General features: G+C 36.2%; 1 protein-coding gene across 3 annotated transcripts in view; it reads right to left on the bottom strand.

Moving 5' to 3' along the window:
* Positions 1-14,930, bottom strand: part of Gpc5 (glypican 5) — a 1,160,291-nt gene that overhangs the window by 374,673 nt on the left and 770,688 nt on the right. The gene's annotated exons all lie outside the window — the stretch shown is intronic.

Below are 14,930 nucleotides of genomic sequence, written 5' to 3'. Positions count from 1 at the left end.
ATATTGATCTAACCCATTTCTAATAATCTGTGTAGCCCATGAGGTAGCTTACCAGGGAAGATCTTAACCTGTGTCTGTCTGGAGTGGGAGAATCATGGCGATCTCTGATTCAGCTTCTTTCTCCCAGCATTCTGTTCTGTTTTTTCCGCCTACCTAAGGGTTGGCTTATCAAATGGGCCTAGGCAGTTTCTTCTTAATAAGAAATCACTCCCACATCACCTGTAGGATATTTTATTAATTAGTGATTGATGCAGGAGGGCCTAGCCCTTTGTGGGTAATGCCATTCCTGGACTGGTGGTCCTGAGTTTTATAAGAAAACAGGGTAGGCAACATATGAAGCAAGCCAATAAGCAGCATTCTTCCATGGCCTCTGTATCCACTCCTGCTTCCAGATTCTTTCCCTGTTTGAGTCCTTGTTATGAATCCTTCGGTGGTAGAATATTATGTAAAGGTAAATCAAATAAATTCTTTTCTCCCCAACTTGCTTTTGGTCATAGTGTTTTGTCACAGCAACAGGAACTCTGTGTAAGGCAAGGGAGTGGTATGGAGAATGAACACTGAATGCCTTTGAAAATGCCTTACAAAATCCACTACTATAGAAGCTTACGAAAATATGTGTATATACAATATAAAATAAGTTTAAATAGCATTACCCTAAAATAGGTCAAGATGACTCCCCCAAAACAAAAAAAAGTCAGCAAATGAAAATCCCAGTGGAAGGTACAAGTTACATTTTGAGTTGTTGGTCAGTGGAGCCCCTTACAACCACCCCAAATTACAATCTACTGCCAATTCTATTGGTTACCCACCAGAACTCGTAAGACCCTATTGCTGAAGATACTGCAATAATGAATCATAGTACATGAAGAAATCAAGCTGTTATCAAGATAGACCCTCATCCCTACTGGCTAGTTTTCATAGTGCTGGATAGCATTCATTCGACTGAGAAAAATTAATCAACAGTCTGGAGATGTGGAATCTATGAGGTAGCTATAGCAATGACTTGAGAGATGTGCTGGTTTGTTCAACAGTGGCCAAATATCATCCAAACAACCCATCGCTTTCTGATCATATTCAAGTTTCACCCTACAAGATGCAATCTATGCTTGGTACCATTAAATGGGCCAAAATGAGTGGCTGGCTAGGTATTATTTGAGGAATATCACTCCAGATATTTAAATTTGAATATAAGCATCAAAAAAATTTACAAAAAAAAAACAGGAAAGAAGAAGGGGACTGTGTATCAGTGTGGGGGAGAGAATTAGAAGGAGATATTAAGCTATAGGTACTATGAAAGGAGACAATGGGCACGCCAGGCCAGGGGGACTGTTAACTGGTCCTAAAATTTAACTTTGTTCTTTGTTCTGCCAATACCTTAAACAGGATTAGAGATACCAGACATTTCCATGCCACAGACATAGGTCAGAAACAAAGAGCCCAGCTATGCCAGGATGTGACCAGCACCCAGCCTTCTCTTGCGCCCCCCCAAAGACGATGCCCACAATCAGCTGGAAGCAGCCTTGAGAGTTTGCTGCCCCAGTTCCTTTGGGCTGTGGTGCCTGGTCTCGTGCTTTTTATTATAAGGAAGACCAGGGGATGTTGTGCTTTCCTGTCGCTTTAAGGGACAAGCCACGCCCACTCCCATTACCTCTGACCTGCCGGCCGCCATCTTGGGCCCTTCCTTTTCTGCTTCCTTGACATGTGCATGCGTTTTTTTTCTCTCTCTCTCCTTTTATCTCTTTTCTCTCCTTTTATCTCTTCTCTCTTTCTCCCTCTTTCTCCCTCTTCCTTAATAAATACTTACGGCTATTTCCTGTGTTTATGTGTCTGTTACCTGCAGGCACAGCCCTCGCTGCACGTGCCCTCCCGCTGGTGGGAAGCTGTAGCCGCTTTTCTCATGGCGGGCTCAGCCAGCCCGCCCGGGAATCGTTTTTAAGAATAACAGAGGGAGAGTAAAAAGGGAGAAAGGGAGAGATGAGAGATAAATCACACTAAGTACACATGGAAGAGCCACAGGGAAACATGATTTTATAAACGTATTAAAAACACACAACCGTCCCTTAACACACACATGCAAATACATAACTATAACTTAAGTTATATCACATGGGTGATAGCAATGCTCTCTTCAAGACTAGCCATAAAGTCCCAGCATCTATCTTCCTTCAAGATGTGTATCTGGGAGTGAAAGACACACACTCCTCCACCAATATAGGTTCTTGCAATTGCCATTGGTTGCCTCCAAGAACTTTAAGGTTAGACCTTATTACAGACTATTACACACAAGCTTGACATAGAGTTTAAAAGAGCTGAGCTGGAAATCCGCTTCTCTGAGCTCTAACTCTCAGAATACTGGAAGTTCTTCTGTCAACTGCCAGGCTAAAGTAACCCTCCCCAGTTCTGAGGCCTACACAACACAAAAAGGACCGGCTCAACACAATATTCCAAATAGTGCAATACTGGCACTTTTAACTTGGGAAAAAACAAGAGCTGTCTAATTGTACTGAAGGCCAGTTTAATAGGAAGGAGTTCATACCTAGTATTATAAACCTAGATAACTACCCAGCACTGGAGTGGTAACCCATCCCAGAGAAGAAGCAACTACTTTCATTATTCAGAATCAATTTAATTCCCAACTGTATCCTTTATACCTACACAAGAGAGGAGCTGTTACAAATCATCATAAAAACATCTTCTTTCAAGAGAAAAGTATTATAGAGATATACAACTGGTCAGAATGTAAAGAATAATAGGCCAAGTGGCATTGGTGTTCACAGGCCTTACTGACACACAGATAGCACAATCTTTACACCTAGGGGTCAAGGTACATGATGAAAGAGGGAACAGAATGGTACCGAGAGCCGAAGGACTGGGATGAATCCTGGTGTTTTTCATGAGATGACATGGAAGCATTACCCATGAAATATAAAACCTGCCTGCTTAAAATGATACGCATAATGAGAACACTACTAAACACACCAGCACGGATAGAAGGTATTCCCAATGCTCTCCCCTCCCAGATGAAGAGCTTCAGGTAATCAATGGCTGTTGAAGGAGGAGAATCAGGTTTCTCCAGAATTCCTTGATACATTATCCAAGAAGCTCTAAGAAAATGTATATATCAATAACACCAAATGAATTTAGTAAGATACCTATGTGTGTGGTGTATATAACAATATTAATTATATCGGAAGAAGTATATGTGATACAAATACAATACTCATGGCTAACATTCTCATAAAAATTAATTGAATTTTGGACTTGGCATGCCAGTTTTACTTATAGAGGATAATGCAAAATGTTAGAAACAATATAAAACTGGAATAGAGTGATTCAAATGACAGGATAGTGAGCTTCACTCTACATTGTTATCTTAATTGTGGTTGGAAAACATGTGCTTTAAAATCTACACTTAATACGTTTTAAGGGGAAGGGAGTAGAACCATGCTTCTGACACTTAAGCCTCCTAAGCCACTTCTCAGCCTCGTTTCCCTTTCTCCAACTAAAAGCATAGACTCTAATATCAGTTTAGTTTTATAGCCTTTAAATGGATGGAGCCCATTTAACTCAGTTTGCTCCTTTTAACTGTATCCATAGCTTATGGATATCTACAATTATCCATGATAAAAATCACCCAGTCCTAGTCTCACTGCCTTTAATATGTCCTCTTGATGAATCTTAACAATCTATTATACGTCCTATTCTTCTGTTATCCATCCACCAAAAATGAATAGTAAGCAACTAATATTACTTAGTAAGTAAACATTAAAAGCTCTAATGAGAGTTTAAGTTTTATGGGCTGTACACATTGTTCTTTTGATAAAAGTGGACACTAAAATCATTAGCATGCTAATTTACAGAGCCTGGCAAGGAAAATAATCTTGATTTGTTCTTCTTTCTGGATTTAGATTGTAATCTCTACTGTTTCAACACAAATTGCTGACACCACTTGAATTTCAATGTCACTCGACGGAGAACCATTATAAAGAGGTTGTAAAACTAATGCTCCCTATAATGTACGAGTAGAATCTGCTCCAGGGCAGAAGAAATTCACTAGATATAGAACCAACATGATTTAACTAAGGCTTAGCCACAAGAACATGGATTTGACCTTGGAAAAGTCATTCTAGTTTCTAGTACTTCAGTGGTTTAGGGCTACAAAATGGGAAGAGAAATACACATTTCAAAACGAATTCATTTGCGAACTTAATTTGACAATAGGGCTAAATACCACTTAGCACATGGTAAATTACAGTATCATTCAAATCTCAGAAGTTAATAGGCTTTATTTATTTATTATTTATTTATTTATTTATTTTATACCTTGGACAGAATTTTCCCTTCCTTGTCTCCTCCTAGCTCCATAGCTCCCACCCACTCTGTTTACCGTGATTACTTAGGACAATGTCGTCATGTTGAATCTGTGTTTGTTCTCAACAAACATGACTGAACAAACTACATATAATAAATTACAATTCTCTTTCATATGGAAGGGAGAATACCATATGGATGTAGTATAGTTTCTCAGAAATGTAGCAAACTAAATGTGTGGAGTTAGCCTTTTACAGTTCCACTTATAAGATTGTCTTCAAACTTTTGCATTGAGTACCTTTTTGAAGATTAATGGATTGTATGGAATTTGAAAGAGGCACTGGCAAAATTTCTGGACCACAGCACCTTCTGCTATACACCATGGGGAGATAGGTTTATCAGATTTGTAGTGTATTTTAATAAAATGAGGGCGGAGAAAAAACCCTGTACTTACACATTACTGCTATGAGAAATATTTCAACACCATTAGCAAAATCATAATTTATAAGTCAAACACTTCTTCTTTCAGTTCAATGCTTGAGAAGAATGCTTCAAATTTAAAATTCAAGCTAATGATAATGAGTTCATTTATTGACAACCAATCCTCTCCGATGTCTTAGCGCTCCCTTTGTGTCACAAGCCTCAGTGTATTTTCCTCTTTCTGTTATTACATCGAGGAAGCTTAGGAAATTCAATACTTGCTTCTCCTTTGAATGGGAAAAAGTCTCTAACATTAATGCATCAAAGAAAAAAGACAGTTTGTGTGATGTTTTCAACACATTTAAATGCGACATCTGGTTCCCTTCCTGGTAAGAAAGTCCTTCCAAATGAGTGAGCAGAATAAGAAGTATCAGCTGCAGCAAACCTATGCCATAAGCAGATCCTACAAGGTAGGTGAATTACTAAAGTAATTCATTTTTAGTTTACACAAATTAACTTGGAAAATATATGCCACATGATCTGCTATGATTTCTGGGTCTCTGCTTATGCGTAAATGGCCACCGACATAGAGAATTTTCTCCATAGCTGAAATTACCTATATGTCACAAGAATCACTTATTCATGTTATCCGAATAAATCCATGCTGTGCAGTAATTAATATCTTATAGTGAATGAAAAATGTAATGTGGATGATTTCTGTTTTATATAGTTGACATAGATCATGCTTATTTGACAGATGGGGTGACAATCTCTTTCCTCAAATTCTGTACATCTCTTTATAGCATAGAGCACAGCACAAGACAATCCTGGTGAAATATTTAGATGATGTGAACTATGAATGGAATCGTCTATATCAGTGGCAGTATACACAAAGACACACATGTACTCAGAAATTCCCATTCCACATAACTTGGGGTCTATCATAATCATCTAAATTGGCTTCCTTTGAATTTGTGTCTGTACATATGTTCACCTCTGCACACATACAGCTCCCTTCCCTGGATATGTGCATACTTTTAAAATGTTTTTCTTGTATTTCTCATCCTCTAAGGCCTTGTTTTTTGAAAATTGCTCTAATATAGCATATGAAATTCATTTTAAGTTTGATATATATATACAGACTTTAAAATACATATATTATTGCCAGACTTAAAATTTATATGTATATATATATAATTTATTAATTATATATAACAACTATTTAATCAACAGTTATATATATATATATTAAATATGTAACTATTGATTAAGTTACAATCTTAGGTATATAATGGTTGTTATCCACTTCACAGTATGATATACAATGCAATAAAATTTCTTTTGTTTCTATGCCACATCTTGCCTTTTCTATAACACAGATACCCAGGGAAGAAATTGTTAGTCTGATCAGAATATTTGTTGAACTAGAAAGACCTAAATTCTTTTCTTTAGCCATCTATAGGCATGCATATGTGTATATTAACTTTAGGTTTTGATTATAAATATATAGATTCTTTCAAGGTATTTTTATTGCATTCTTAGAATATTAATGGACTTAAGCATTTTAAATATGTTTTAAAATAAATTTCTATAATTATTTTCTTGGATTATCTTTTTCTCAGTGTTATACAGTGAGAATCCTAATATGTTGATAACCATTGTATTATATGTGTACTTATATTTTTAGCTGTATTATGCATTGATTTTATTTCATGTGTTTAGTATATTTTAATATTTTTATTATAGATTCTGGGGTTTTATTGTCCTTCTGCCTTTCTCACATTTTAAAATGAGTTTTCCATACTTAACATTTTGAATGTGTGTACTTAATATTAGACAACTACTTCATCTAAACTGAACAGTCAAATCTGTATCAGTGAGAGAGAGAGAGAGAGAGAGAGAGAGAGAGAGAGAGAGAGAGAGAGAGGAGAGAAGAGAAGGTGTTTAGCCATTTATCAATATATGGACTGCATTAAAAGCATCATTTACTGAATAGTCCTCCTATACTCAAATGCAATTCTGTTACAAGCTGTGTTCTTAATGGATTTTATACTAAGGTATACATTCAATATCTATTTTATTCTCCAGTTGAATATATCTCCATTGTTCTTTTAAATATGGTTACTGAATTTCTAGAAAATATATCAAGGGAAAGTTACCATTGTAATTTTGGGAAATTAGATTAATATTTTTTGATTCAGTAATTGGCATTAAACTAAACACATTAAACATACATATGAAAAATAATATACATTTGTGTGTGTGTTTGTGTGTGTGTGTGTGTGTGTGCAAAGAGGTTGATGTGGAGAAGCTGTCATGCTGTGTCAGATACTAAGGCATGGATTCCTGGAAACACTGTCTCATTATTATGCAAGTTCAGGCCAAATTCATTTATAGCTCATATATATATATATATATTTTACAGAATGCTAATGTTTTAACTCAAAAGGAAAAGCATAATTGGCCGTGTTATACCCCTGTGACAGCCCTTGTATTTTCTATGTATTGTATTGTTTCAGTGTAACAAGCTACAGGGGAACACAAATTATAATAAGAAAAGTTGATTGAGCATGAAATAAGAACAAAGGAAGTGTATTATTTAATTCCCCATTTAATGGTGTGATGGATCTGACGATTCAATACAGATCACAAACAGGTTGGTATGGATAGATGTTTCCTTCCGAATCCTTGCCCGTTAGGTCTGTTGACAGTAATTGCTTTTTTCTCTGTAAACCAATAGAACGTCAACTGTTTTCTAAGAACTTACCCCTATGTCCACAGATCAGTAACTCTCATATCCCATCAAAGAGGCTCCTTTTGCAACAGATAAACACTATTACAGTGACTAACAGCTGGCCAAAATAGAAAATACATGACTGGGGGGTTGTCCAATCCAAACTAATGCATCATCAATTTACATCCTACTCCTAAATCTCCAGGTAAATGGCAAAAGAAGGGCTAAAGATTATAAAAGCCAAAGGATCAGGACCTATGCTGCTGTATATATATAGTTCTATCACATGTGGTCAACTCTGGACACATACATACAACCAAAGTTAAGTGCACTTATTATATTGTATATTCTTGTGTGCATATATAATTAGATGTATAAACATTCACACATTTAAGATAGTATATCTATATCTCTATGTATACATTCATATAAATCTGTGAACACATTATAATAGTAATAGTGGAGAAGAGCCCATAAATTTGACATGGGGAGAAATGGAAGGAGCTGGCTAGAGTGGGAGGTGGGGAGCAGGGGTGATAGAGATGAAACACACAATAATGATGTTCTCAAAATATTAGAACAATTTACAAAAATATGAAAAAGAAAACAGACTCTATGGCAAGACAGAAAGACTCCTGGAGCTTGGGCCAGTGCTTGCCTGAGAATCCCTGTATCTGCTTCCATCAGTTCTTTGATGAAGGTTCTATGATGACAATTAAGGTAGTCATCAATCTGATTACAGGGGAAGGCCAGTTAAGGCACCCTCTCCACTATTGCTTAGATTCCTAGCTGGGGTTATTCTAGTGGATTTCTGGGAATGTGTCTAGGGACAGGTTTCTCTCTAACCCCATAATGGTTTGCTCTTTCAAGATATCTCTTTCCTTTCTCTCCCTCTCTGATGTTTTCCCAACTGGATCTTCTAGATCCCTCATGTTCTGCTCCCCTCTTTCCTTCACCCTTACCTTCTCCCCTTTTACCTCCCTACACATGTTCCCAATTTACTCAGGAGATCTGGTTTGTTTCCCCTTCCCATATAGATCCATGTATGTTTCTCTTAGCATCCTCCTTTTTTCCTGGCTTCTCTGGGATCTTGAACTGTAGGCTGGTTATCCTTTGCTTTATCACTTATGGGTGAGTACATACCATGCTTGTCTTTCTGGGTCTGGGTTACCTCATTCAGGATGTTTTTTCTAGTTCTTTCCATTTGCCTGCAAATTTCAAGATGGCATTTTTTTTTTACCACTGAATAGTACTCCAGAAAATGGATTTTTTCCTAGCATAACTTATCCCTCTACTCCTCCCTGTTACTCTCCACCTCCTATTGAGATCTACAGCCTTTCTGTTTTTTCTTAGAAAAGAATAAGCTTTTAAGAGATAATATTTCCAGACAAGTCTCCCAGTGGTGGTACTGGGATACCAAACCAATCCCAAATTTTCTATATACACCTGTTCTGCATGCAACATATGCTGAGGAAATGGTGACTCGGGCCTTGCTGGAGTGGGCAACTAATGATTGGTCTAACTAGAAGCCCAAGTCACAAGAGAGAACTCAAGCCTAACACTGGCAGGAAATGGAAACCTGATAAATCAGAGATCTAGGGTGGAAAAAAATCACCAAAAAAAAAAAAAAACCGAAAAAGGTCTATGATTCCTAATGATAAGGCTTTTTCAGGCAGCTGACAGGGGAATATGCAAAGACCTACATCCAAACATTAGGTGGAATTATGGAAATCCCACAGAAGAAGGAAAGACTGTAGGAACCAGAGAGGATGGAAGATACCAAGAGAATACATCCAACACAATCACCTAAGTATGGTTCATACTGGTTCACAGAGACTGAAGCAACAAAGAGGGAAGCTATATGTGTCCGTGCTAGATCCTCTGTATCCACCCTACGGTGATTTATTCTGAGTTTTTTTGTGGAACTCTTAACAGTGGAAGTAGGGATGTCTCTGAGTCTTTTGCCTGCTCTTGGGACACTTTTCCTTTTGTTGGACTGCCTCTTTCAGCCATGATATAAGTGTTTGTGGATAGTCTTATCGCACCTTGTTATGCTGTGTCTGGTTGATATTGCTCGGAGGCCTGAATTTTCTGAAGGGACTGGGAGGTATGGAAGGAGATTAGTGTCCAGTTTAGATGTATTTTATTACAGAAGAATAAAGGAAAAGAAAAAATATATAACAAAATAAAATATAAGACAAAACAAAAACTATTACATTGAAGTTGGACAGGACAAAACATCAGAAAGAACAGAACTCAAGGGAAGGCACAAGAATCAGAAACTCATTCATTTGCACATTTAGGAATCCTATAGAAACACTAAACTTGGAACTATGATATATAAGCAGAGGATCTGGGGCACACCTATGCAGAGCCTATACTTGCTGTTTCAATCTCTTAAGTTCAAGTGAACTTGGCTCATGTTGATTTAGAGAACATTTTATTGGCATCCTCCACCTCTTCTGGTTCTTGAACTTCTGCCTTCTCATTTGTGGGGTTCCCTTATCTCTGAGGGGAGGATTTAATGGAGACATTCCACTTGGGAAAGAGAGTTTCAAGATCTCTCCCTCTTTGCATACTGTCTGGTTGTGGGTGTCTGTATTTTTCCCCATGTGCTGCAGGAGGAAACTTCTGTTATGATGGCTGAGCAAGGCACTGATCTATGAGTATCTCTGAGTGTCACTAGAAGTCATTTTATCACTACCTTCTCTGTATTTTTGTTATACTTCTCGTGTTTATAGCAGCATCAATGTGACAATAAGGAACCACAAGAGCAAAGTAGTAAGTCTTTGGAATCTTAGGAATCCTCACTGAGGAGTGGCAGTGAAGCTTGGTATTAAAGCATAGCATGAATTTGTAAAGAACTGGATAGAAATGATGAAAAAATGTTGACTATTTGGGAAGATAAAAGAATAACTGAACACTTCAATTTCTACAGCTAACTGAAGGCAAGCAAATTTTTACCATCAAGAAGATGACCTTGTTTAAAAGCTGAAGCATAGAAGAGCCACAGTATTTAGATTCCAGAGCGAGAAGTGAGAAGGAGCCATCCACCCCTAAGGCAGATTGTGCCAGCATGCTGCCAAAGAATGGAGAGTCTTCGCTGTGCACCCTAAGAGTCTGGACTTTCATGCTAATTAATTGGGAAGAATGGAGAATTCAGAGCAAAGCTATGATATGACCTCACTTCTAAGACAATAATTTTCCACTGTTCTTCAATAAACTACAAAACCACAATGACTACTTTCATTTACTAAACTCATCTCTAAGGGCTTAACGAAACTGTAGTTTTATCACCTGCTCTATAAGCTAATGAATCCTGAAATCAGTAGACACACTAGATATCCTTCACAAAATTCATTATCCTCTCTTTTTTATGAAATAACAACCAAATCATGTGACCTTAAAGCAACAAATACAAACTCAGTTAGAGTATAATCTGACAGAAATGGAGCTGCTAGAAAACTTACAAATTGATTGACACACAAATGGTACAGATACCCAGTAAATCATATTGTATTTATTTAAATTGATTGACACACAAATGGTAAAGATACCCAGTAAATCATATTGTATTTATTTAAATTGATTGACACACAAATGGTAAAGATACCCAGTAAATCATATTGTATTTATTTAAAAATGAGAGAAAACAGTTTAAAAGCTGTTTCTAGAGTGTTAATTTTTGCTTTATACTACTTTATATTCACCCAATAATGTGGGGTTTGCCTTGCCTTTAGTGCCATATTTCACAAATTGGCTAACATGGTGTGTTAAGAACACCAAAAACTAACTAATTAATGATCAATAAGAACATATGATTAATCCTGTATGGTGAAGTTTAATTGAAATAGTATAAAAAGGATATCATTTATTTTAAAGGTATGTTATGAATTATCCTCCCACAGGATTTCATAATGTAGAAAATAAACACTTTTTTGATAGATGATTCTACTCTGTTATTAAAAGTACTTTATAATTGTCATTACTTTTAGAAGAGTTTAGCCCTGAGAATCAATATTATAGTATGTGATAAATTCCATATTTGCCATAAGTATATTTTGATGACTTAGATACAATTATTTTCTTAATATATAAATATGAGAAACAAGAGGTTTTTCTTTCTCTCTGTCACTAGTTATATTTGTTTATATATGACTGCTGTTATGTAGGAGAGCTCTTAAGTATTTAAATTAAGTAACTGATAAAAATGTCTGTATTCTCACAGGAGAAATATTATTTCAAAAATTACCCAGATATGTGAATTGAAAAATAATAGAAGTTAAGGGAAATTTGCTTCTCTATTTTAGAATCAAGGAAGAGAAATTTTGGCCTAAAATTACAGTTATTTTCTACAATTAAACTCTTCCACTACATAGTTATGAATTGCTATTTAGTAAGAGATTCTTAATGTATAGTTTGAAAATGAAGCTCTTAAATTATTATTCAGTACGTATTTAACATATATTCCTAAGAAAATACAGGGACCTCTTGTTTAACCAGGTAGTTGTGTTTAATTTTATGGATAAGACTGAAGGGGAATGTGTCAGATTGGGGGAATGTAAATAAAGGAATCCAATACTAGCTCCAAATGGTATATAAAAAGGGCTTCTTTATTAAAGGGGAATTCATAGATCAAACAGGGAACATGAACAGTATCCAACATCCAGATGAGGCAAGCATGGAGAGAGAATGATTGGGCAGACCCACATGCCTTTTGGTACCCAAGGCCACACCCAACGTGGTTCAGCCTTTCAAAGGCACTTGGCTGAGGAAAGTTTCCTATCCTATCCCCTTTGTCTATAAGAGTACCAAACCCAATGCAAAACTATATACAATAAGAACAGATATAAAATATAAAAATTAGAAATATGACCAGCATATACAATATTAAGCAAGAAACAAATGCTAAATGTTTTAATAATTATTCTATTCTAAGGAGTCTAAATCTTGTATTAGATATGGTTAAGTCATAAGAGGAAAGTAACTACGACTATCTAGTCTTCAATCCCATGGAAAGCCTGAGAAGGGAGATAATATTACTTGAGTAGGAAAAAAGTGCAATCAAGTAGCTTTTAATATGTGCAGTAGATAACAGAAACAACTGGCTACCTGGACAATCACCCAAAGTCTCATTTGCAACATTGGAGCAACCAACTTTGGCTAAGGCCTAAGAGTAATTTACAAACCATTTTCAGAGGCAGGAAAAAATTTCAAAACTGTCTTACCATGTCTTGGGAAGGTTTGGAGGTCTTTTTTTCTTATATCCTGCTTGTCCAGTCTGGACACTCAATTCACTGACCAGCTGATGAGTTCACTGCTTAAGTCTTTTTTGGAAGCTATGTATTAAAGACAAACCATCTCCTGATTTTATATAACTCCATTTCACAAGTCTAATTTAATTGCACATTGAAATTAAGAGCAACCACAGTATATAGATATGAATCATATTTTTTTTTTGGTTTTTCGAGACAGGGTTTCTCTGTGGTTTTGGAGCCTGTCCTGGAACTAGCTCTTGTAGACCAGGCTGGTCTCGAACTCACAGAGATCCTCCTGCCTCTGCCTCCCGAGTGCTGGGATTAAAGGCGTGTGCCACCACCGCCCGGCCATGAATCATATTTTCATATATTAAGTTCAAAGAATTAAAATTCTTTAGGTGCCACCTAAAAGCCTGATATACTTTTTAAATATTTAAGAACATTCAGACAATACTTTGCCAATCAATTCCATCATTGAATGGAGAAAGGCAGCATCAATCTGCCCATTTAATTTGTAAAGTGTTTTATTTCCCAAATAATGTAAAGATATTTCTTACTCTTTCCAGAAGAACATAGAATACACATAAAATACCATAATAGTGGTAGACAACAAGAATTAGTTCAAATTATTGAACAAATGATTTAATGAAAGTAAATAAATCTTTTAAATACTAGTGCAAGACAGTATTTTTTTTCTTTTTAAAAACATATGCATGCACTTTGTGTGATGTCCATGCACATATGTGCTATGGTAAATGTGGAGATCAGAGAACAACTTATACGAGAATATATTTTCTCCTTGAATAATGCATGCCCTGAAAACAAAGCTAAGGCTCCAGCTTGTCAGAAAGCATGCTCATCCAGCATGCCCTCTTGAATACCCAACAGCCTTCCTTTTGTTGTTGATATCAACATTGTTGATATTGTCATAAAGTGGAGAAAATAAGAGACCTTTCTAGATCATGGATATCACTAGATCCTTTGTGTCATATATCTCTTCTACTTTACCACCTGTATCTTAGCTGTATAATATTAACTGGCACTGAAAATGCTTTTCCTTTTATCTTGTTTGGAATCTTGAGTAGTGTATGGAGGTACACACCTATAATCCCACAGTAGAGAATGTGAAGAAAGAGAATCTTGAGTGTGATTTCAACTTAGGCTATGCTGCATGATTTAGGTGAGCCAGGACTACAAACAAACAGATAAAGAACATAAACAAAAATAGAATTCCTAATCTCACAGAGAATCCCAAAGTTGCTTTGCCACAAATTTCCTCTACCATTATTATTTTTAAACAAATGCAGCAACAGAAGTGTTTTCTGGAGAAAAATGATGAGCTCTGGCAAAGACACAAGCCCTCTGTGGGAAACAGACTACAAATCTGAATGATTTTCTTCTAAAGTAAAACCGATACTTGACCACAAACTGAATTATGAAACTGATTTGTAATTCAGCCACAAATAAATTTCCACTGCTTACTGGGAGTGAATGGCTCTGTTAGAAGCCCATGGGAAAACAAATATGTAATGCCAATGTTATACTGAAGTAATATATTTTTCTTTTTAAATGGATGACACACCGGCACACAAATTAAATAGCAATAAAAAGACCGGAATACTTAAGTAAATATCAGACAGCTATGAAGAGATGAAAAGAGGCACTGCTTTCTAACTTGTTGCCCCTATAGCCTAAGACTGTGTGAAAAATTATTTGATATGTTTGGTATTTGGTGTGATTGATATTTTGTCTCTGCAGGCGAGTTTTGATGTGTGTGCATGTGGGGGGGGATAGCAGAGAAGAAACATTTGAGATTAAAGTTGAGGAATAGTCTAGAAATCAAGCTGGGCAAAACAATGTTCAAAATCTCTTCAGAATGTATATCGATAAAAAAACTTGTGAAAGACAAACTACATGGGATCAGAAGATGATCATGTGCATCACTGCAATGATGTCATCAAGACCCTCAGAAAGTATAGTCATCATAGTATCTTATGTTAATGCGCTAGATTTTGTTTTATAACGAGTGATTTTTATTTACTTCCTAGGAGCCCTGCTTTTGGTACAATTGGTACTTACATCATTATTAAAATTATTAGAGATGTGAAGTAGATAAGCAAAAATATAGAACCAAGTCATGGAGTGTAGTTAATGTGAAGTGGTGGGATCTCGTCTTCAGAGAGATATCTAAGCGGTTTTGGCTTGAT

The sequence above is a fragment of the Microtus oregoni genome, unplaced genomic scaffold (assembly GCF_018167655.1).
Source record: "Microtus oregoni isolate MIOR12 unplaced genomic scaffold, Mior012 000001F_ref0000356, whole genome shotgun sequence".
Taxonomy (NCBI): domain Eukaryota; kingdom Metazoa; phylum Chordata; class Mammalia; order Rodentia; family Cricetidae; genus Microtus; species Microtus oregoni.
This window is presented reverse-complemented; position numbering and strand designations above follow the sequence as displayed.